The sequence below is a fragment of the Bison bison genome, unplaced genomic scaffold, assembly GCF_000754665.1.
Source record: "Bison bison bison isolate TAMUID 2011002044 unplaced genomic scaffold, Bison_UMD1.0 scf7180017864518, whole genome shotgun sequence".
In the NCBI taxonomy this organism is placed as follows: domain Eukaryota; kingdom Metazoa; phylum Chordata; class Mammalia; order Artiodactyla; family Bovidae; genus Bison; species Bison bison.
Genome location: NW_011495071.1, coordinates 8,233,811 through 8,241,101, shown reverse-complemented (window position 1 = coordinate 8,241,101; position 7,291 = coordinate 8,233,811). Strand labels below are relative to the sequence as shown.

Here is a 7,291-nt window from a genome sequence, read left to right as displayed (position 1 = left end):
ATCAGGTGGCCAAAGTATTAGAGCTTCAGCTTCAGCATCAGTCCTTCCAATGAATATTTAGGGTTGATTTCCTTTAGGATTGACTGGTTTGATCTCCATGCTGTCCAAAGGATTCTCAAGAGTTTTCTCTAGCAGCACAACTCAAAAGCATCAATTCGTCAAAGAAAGCACTCAGCCTTCTTTACGGTCCATCTCTCACATCCATGATCTTGAGCCTCTTTATATCCTCATTGTAATACATTAGCATCTGAATGACCCACCCACAGGTGACAGTCCTGAGCTAACCATAAAAGGACAAAAAGTGGGTGGTGGCCCAATTCTGCAAATCCCCACCCCTTCCCCCCAGATAGCTGGACTACTCCTCCCACTCATTAGCCTATGAAATTACCCACCTTTATAAAAACTGACAACCCCATACCCTGGTACCTCTCGCCCACACTTTGTGGAGTCTTTCTCTCTAAATAAATCCACTTCTTGCCTATCAGTCTCTCACTGCATTATTTCTGTGATGAGACATCAAGAACCTGAGCTTTGTTAAGGCCTCAGACCAGGTGAGTGATTGTAATTAAAAGATCATGGGTTCAAGCCCTAGTCTGGGTTCCATGGTTTCACATGCGCCCAGTTCCTCCTGTGAGATGGGCCGAGTTTGGAACGCATCACAGAAGGTTCTCGGACCGGCGGCACAGGAGGCTGCTGAGGGTCTCCTTCCTATAATCTGAGACTAGGGCATCGGGATGTGGCACGTGGGGGTGCGCCCTGGAGCAAAACCTGCCTTGCTCTGGCCAGAGGAGCCTTGTGAAACCGTACGCTCACACTGAGACTCAAACCCAATCACACCTCAGATGGGACTTGAACCCAGCCAAAACTCAGATTGGGACTCGAACCCACTGTCTTTTAACTGAAATTGCACTCCTGGTTTCGGGACTTAAAGAACGGGAGTTTTGTTTCATGTTGGAGTCTCCCCTATGGACCAGACTTTTTTTTTCTAAGGAGTCTTCTTCCAGGCTTATTTTTTAAATCTAATTATACAGTATATGAACACTGTATATGGTTATTTTACAGTTATTTTTATAAATGATTTACAGAAAATCCCTATGATCAAGACCAACAATCTGCTTTCCCTTCTCTCCAGACCTGTTCCAGGTACTGCCAAAAAGATAAGGTAAGCTTTGATTCATTTTTCTGTAAAGGATGTCATGTTGTTCCTATTTCAGTAAGTCAAACTTTTGTTTTAGAGACAATTTTAAATGAAATTGGAAAATAGCAAGAAATTCCTTGTAATGTTACAATGAAAACTAATGCAACTTTTTCTTCTACATATCTTGCAAATTTGTAATCATAGTATCTGTGTGATTTTGTAGCCTTTTCATTTAGCACATTGTTTGTAGATTTTTAGCAAGAAATGTCAATGCTTAAGATTGTTCTTTTCCAGACTCTTACTGTTTCCAAAATGATAAAAGAATAATTAGAGTGACTAGATATTAACTAAATGTATTCACAATTATTATCAGGAGTGTATTCAGTACTGTAAGCCAGGTTTTGTTTTAGGATGTAGCAGTGAACAAAACAGACAAGGATCCCAGTCTTCACAGAGCTTACTTTCTAAAGGTGAAAGGCAGAAAATAGGCAAAATAAATAAGAAAGTTAGATGGTGCATTAGATAGTTTGTGAGAAGGACACATGTACTATTAAAAAAGGTAAAGCTGGAAAGGAAGACAGGGAGGGCTGGAGCTGCCAGGAAATACGTAGCATTTAGAAGGGGACTTTTGGGTGAAGATTTGAAGGTTACAAGAGTGAGCCAAGAGGATGACTTGGGGTAAAAATGTTCCAGGCCTCTGCTAGCAAATACAAAGATTCGGGGGTGTGGAAACATGTAAAAGGCTGGGCTGACTGCAATAAAGTGAGAAAAGTGTAAAGAAGATAACAGCAGAGATGGTGGGACCAGATTGTATACAACTTCATAGGTCCAACAAGGACTTTGAGTCTGACTCTAACCAGGGAGTCTACAACCATACAGCCCTGAACGCGCCTGGTCTCGTCTGGCCTCAGAAGCTAAGCGGGTTTGGGACCTGGTTAGTACTTTTGGAGGCTTCCCTGGTGGCTCAGACAGTAAAGAATCTGCCTGCAGTGCAGGAGACCTAGGTTCAATCCCTGGGTCAGGAAGATCCTCTGGAGAAGGGAATAGTTACCCACTCCAGTACTCTTGCCTGGAGAATTCCACAGACAAAAGCAGACTACAGTCCACGGGGTCGCAAAGAGTCTGACATGGCTGAGCAACTAACACTTTCACTTTTCACTGAGCTGGGAAGTACTGGAGAGTTTGGGGCAGAAGAGTATAATAATATGACCTTTATGCTGCTGCTGCTGCTGCTGCTGCTAAGTCGCTTCAGTCGTGTCCTACTCTGTCTGACCCCATAGACGGCAGCCCACCAGGCTCCGCCATCCCTGGGATTCTCTAGGCAAGAAAATAGGCTTACCCTGGGTGCTATGTTAAGAATAGACTTGGAGGGACTTCCCTGGTGGCGTAATGGATAAGAATCCACCTGCCAATGCAGGGGACGTGGGTTCGATCCCTGGTCAAGGAAGATCCCACATGCTGCAGAGCAACTAAGCCCCTGGACCACAACCACTGATCCCGAGCTCTAGAACCCGCAAGCCGCAACTACTGAGCCCATGTGCCTAGGGCCTGTGCTCCGCAACGAGAGAAGCTATTGCAGTAAGAAGCCAGCACACCATACCTAGAGGAAGCCCGTGTGCAGCAAATGAGGACCTAGCACAGCAAAAAGAAAATTTAAAAAAAAATTTTTTTTAAGTAGACTTGGGGATAAAAAAAAAAAAACAAAAAAGAATAGGCTTGAGGAGAATAAAAATGAAAGCAGGGACACCAAGAAGCTATTTCATTAGTCCAGGTAAGAGCTGACCGTGACATGAACCAGTGTGGCTATAGTGAAGGTGGTAAGTGGTCAGATTCCAGGTGTATTTTGAAGGAAGGGCTGATGTAATTTGCTAATGGGTGACTCCAAGGGCTTTGGCCTGAGCAGGTAGCAGTGTGGAGTTGCCATTACTTGAGACAGAGAAAACCTGGGAAAAATCAGGTTTAGGGAGGGAGATGAAGAGTTCAGTGTGGGTCATGTGAGGCTTAAGATGTCTATTAGATGTCCAAGAGGAGTAGTCCACCAGGCAGCTGAGTATAGAAATGTAGAGATCAGAGGAGAGGAAGGAGCTCAAGATGTAAATTTGGAAGGAAGTATTTAAAGCAGAGGTAGTAAGTGTAGGCAGAAGAGATGAATGATTCTGGCTTAAGGCACAAGGTTCAGAGGTCAGGGAAATGCATTCATTCATTTAACCTTCACGACAAAACCCTCTGAGGAAATTACTATGATTGTCACTATTTCGGGGTGGTTGTTTAGTTGCTCAGTTGCGTCCCAAACTTTTGTGGCCCCATGAACTGTAGCCCACTAGGCTCCTCTGTTCATGGGATTTCCCAGGCAAGAATACTGGAGTGGGTTACCATTTCCTTCTCCAGGGGATCTTCCTGACCCAGGGATTGAACCCGTAAAGTCTGTGTCTCCTGCATTGCAGGTAGATTCTTTACCGCTGAGCCACCAAGGAAGCCCTGTCATCATTTTACAAGTGATGAAATTCAGGCATAAAGAGATGAAACAACTTGGCAAAAGTCACATAGCCAAAAAGCAGCAGTACTGGGATTTGAACCAGCCAGTCTGGTTCTAAGTACCATGCACTTAACTTCTAGGTTATGTGGGTGGGCTCTAGTCAGGAGCACAGGTGGAGAAATTGAGGCTTGGGCTAAGTAATTTGCTAACTGGTGACAGCTGAGATAGGAAATCTCTCATTGACTCTTTGCTTTGAGAGATCTCAGCCTTTTTAAAATCATCCTGCCATGGTGGTGGTTTAGTCACTAAGGTGTGTCTGATTCTTGCAACTCCATGGACTGTAACCCACCAGGCTCCTCTGTTCATGGGATTTCCCAGGCAGGAATACTGGAATGGGTTGTCATTTCCTCTCCCAGGGAATCTTCCCAACCCAGGAATCAAACCAGGGTCTCCTGCATTGCAGGCAGATTCTTCACTGATCGAGCTACAAGGCAAGCCCCAACATTTCTCAAGTTAAAGCCCTTAAACAACGGGCTTTCCTCCTCTCACACAAACATCTTTTGACTTGTTACTGTGCTTGGAAAAATGGGATGCCAGGTATAGCTGCCAAGGCAGCCTTGGACCCTGAGACCCTTCCCCTCCCCTCTCTCCCAATCAGGAAGCCCATGGTTGGATATGGTTCCAACTTCCTAAAGCTCAGGTCTTCAGGTGATTCCTACAGAATGGTTCTGTGTGGCTATTAGCAAGTTGCTTCCCTTCCCAGCCTCAGTTTCCCCTTCAGTAAACAAGAGGATTGGGTCAGGACAGTGGTTCCCAAGCTGGCTCCATACCTGATTCACCCACCTGGGGACGGTTCAGAGTCTGTATTGCCCACAACAGACCTATTGAATAAGACTCTTCTGGGGTGAGGCCCAGCCAGGAACTTGATGGTTCTGACACATCTCTGGTTAGGATGCCCTGGGTGAGATGATCTTGAAGGCCTCTTCTCAGCTCTGTGTGCTGATCTTGGATTGAGCTTCTCTGATGTCTCTCAGGCCAAGAGCAAGGTGGACCTCTGAGTAGAGGTCAAGAACTTGAGTTCTTATGCTCGTCAGGCCCACAATTCAGCTCAAACAGGACCTCCCTCTGGACCTCAGTTTCCCCATCAGCAAGCATAGTTTATTGAGGGCAGGGCATAGGATTGCCCCAGAGTCATTCACCCAGCAGGTATTCATTGAGCACCTACTGGACTCTCTACAATTTGCTGGGTCTGAGTCTAAATCACACGGAAGGGTAATATCACAAGAGGTGCGTGTGGGAGGGTGGCCGCTGCCAGGCAACTGGTCCCAGTTACCTAGACTTCCAGGCATGGATGCCATACATCCTTTTTTAGCATAAGTGTGATGGTCCCCTCTCCCTAGACCCTCTTCCTGACCCTGGCAGCTCCAGTTGGTCTCCACAGCAACAAGCAAGCCTGGCAGACTCTGGGAAGGAAGAATATGCAAAACTGGCCAAATAAAAAATCATTAGCTTTTCTAGAGAATCACAGTAACAGGTTCTAAAACATTAGATTAAATAATCCCGTTCCAAATAGCACAACCACAATCTCAGTGATCAGCGTGCAGGCCCCAGCACCATAGCAGCATCACCCCAGAGCTTGCTAGAAATGCAGAATCCTAGGCTCTGCCCTGGGCCTGCTGACTCAGAGTCTGCTTTTCAAGATTCCCAGGTGATGGTATGCACATCAGAGTTTGAGAAGCACTAAACTAAAAATAAAATAACCTCAGAAAACCCCCTGACAAGAAATATGTGCGAGACCAGCATGAAGACAAGCACGTGACTTCCCTGACAGACAGCACGTAGCACATTCCTGGATGGGGCGACTCAGCGGTGTGAAGACGTCTGTTCTTACCACCACAGAATGTGTCAAAGTGATTTGTGAAATTCATGTGAAAGAATAAAGGGCCAAGAATAGCACTTTTTTTTTTAAGAAAATAAAAATAATGAGATGAGATTTGCCCTGTCAGAGAGAAATGGGTGATAAGTAAGAATTCAGGTTCTGGAGGAAGCAGACCAGATATTGAATCTGGCTCTACCACTTCCTTGAGTTTCTTTCCTTGAGCAAACTTCAGGAGATAGTGGAGGACAGAGAAGCCTGGCATGCTGCAGTCCATGAGGTTGCAAAGGTCATACACAACTTAGCGACTGAACAACTACAACTTCTACCACTTCCTGGACATGTCCCTGTTGTGGCATGGTGTCCCGCCAAAATTCACATGTCGAAGCCTTAACCCCCAGTGTGACTGCACTCAGAAAGAGACCTGTCTGTCTGTCTCCCTCCATGCCTGAGAATGAAGGAGAGGTCATAAGAGAACACAGCAAGAAGCAGGTCATCAGCAAGCCAGGGGGAGAGTCCTCACCAGAAACCAAATTCCGTCAGAACCTGGATCTTAGATTCTCCAGCTTCAAGAACTGTGAGAAAATTAATTTCTGTTGCTTAAGCCACACAAATTGCAGTGCTTTGTTGTAGCAGCCTGAATGGACTAATATAGTCACCTTTGGAAAGATTTCTAACATTCTGTAGCCTCAATATCCTTATCTAGGAGAGTGGGGAGAAGAATACCATTTAGAGTATTGTTTTTGTTTTTTTAACTTTTTGTCACAGTGTAAAGAATTCACCTACCAATGCAGGAGATGCAAGAGACATGCTGTGATCCCTGGATCTGAAAGATCCCCTGGAGGAGGAAATTGAAACCCACTCCAGTATTCTTACCTGGGAAATCCCATGGACAGAGGAGCCTGGAGAGCTACAGTCCATGGGCAAAGAGTCTGGCATGACTGAGCACATGTCAATTAACAATGTTGTGATAGTTTCAGGTAGACAGCAAAGGGACTCAGCCATACACAGTACAGGTATCCATTCTCTACAAACTTATAATATTGAGTATCAGCTGGATGCAAAGCACTTAGCACAATGCTTAGCCCTTAACAGCTGTTCAATGAACAAGTACAATGATAACAACTGTGCCACTGGAGCAAGAATTCAGAGAAAAACCAGTGGAACAGAATAGACAGCTAAAAACATACCTCAGTATTTATATAAGCTCTGGGAATGAGAAGAAGGACTATATTTTTATTCATGGTTGTTTCATTTCCCCCACGCAGTATAGGTATCACACATACTAGGTGCTAAAAATATTTTGTTGAATGCCTGAACTAGAATTTAGCACATACTAAAGGAGGACTCATGTTAATATTAATGGTGAAAGAAATTGAATGATCAGATCAGATCAGATCAGTCGCTCAGTCATGTCCAACTCTGCGACCCCATGAATCACAGCACGCTGGGCCTCCCTATCCATCACCAACTCCCGGAGTTCACTGAGACTCACGTCCATCAAGTCAGTGATGCCATCCAGCCATCTCATCCTCTGTTGTCCCCTTCTCCTCCTGCCCCCGATCCCTCCCAGCATCAGAGTCTTTGCCAATGAGTCAACTCTTCGCATGAGGTAGCCAAAGTACTGGAGTTTCAGCTTTAGCATCATTCCTTCCAAAGAAATCCCAGGGCCGATCTCCTTCAGAATGGACTGGTTGGATCTCCTTGCAGTCCAAGGGACTCTCAAGAGTCTTCTCCAACACCACAATTCAAAAGCATCAATTCTTCGGCGCTCAGCCTTCTTCACAGTCCAGCTCTCACC

The 7,291-nt window shown here is 45.3% G+C and overlaps 1 long non-coding RNA gene across 1 annotated transcript in view; it reads left to right on the top strand.

Moving 5' to 3' along the window:
* The first annotated feature begins 433 nt into the window (after positions 1-433).
* The window catches only part of LOC104981376, a 17,173-nt gene continuing 10,315 nt past the window's right edge, over positions 434-7,291 (top strand). The window contains exons 1-2 of the long non-coding RNA XR_824363.1: positions 434-551; positions 1,086-1,162. This is a non-coding gene — a long non-coding RNA (uncharacterized LOC104981376). The remainder of the gene's footprint in view (positions 552-1,085; positions 1,163-7,291) is intronic.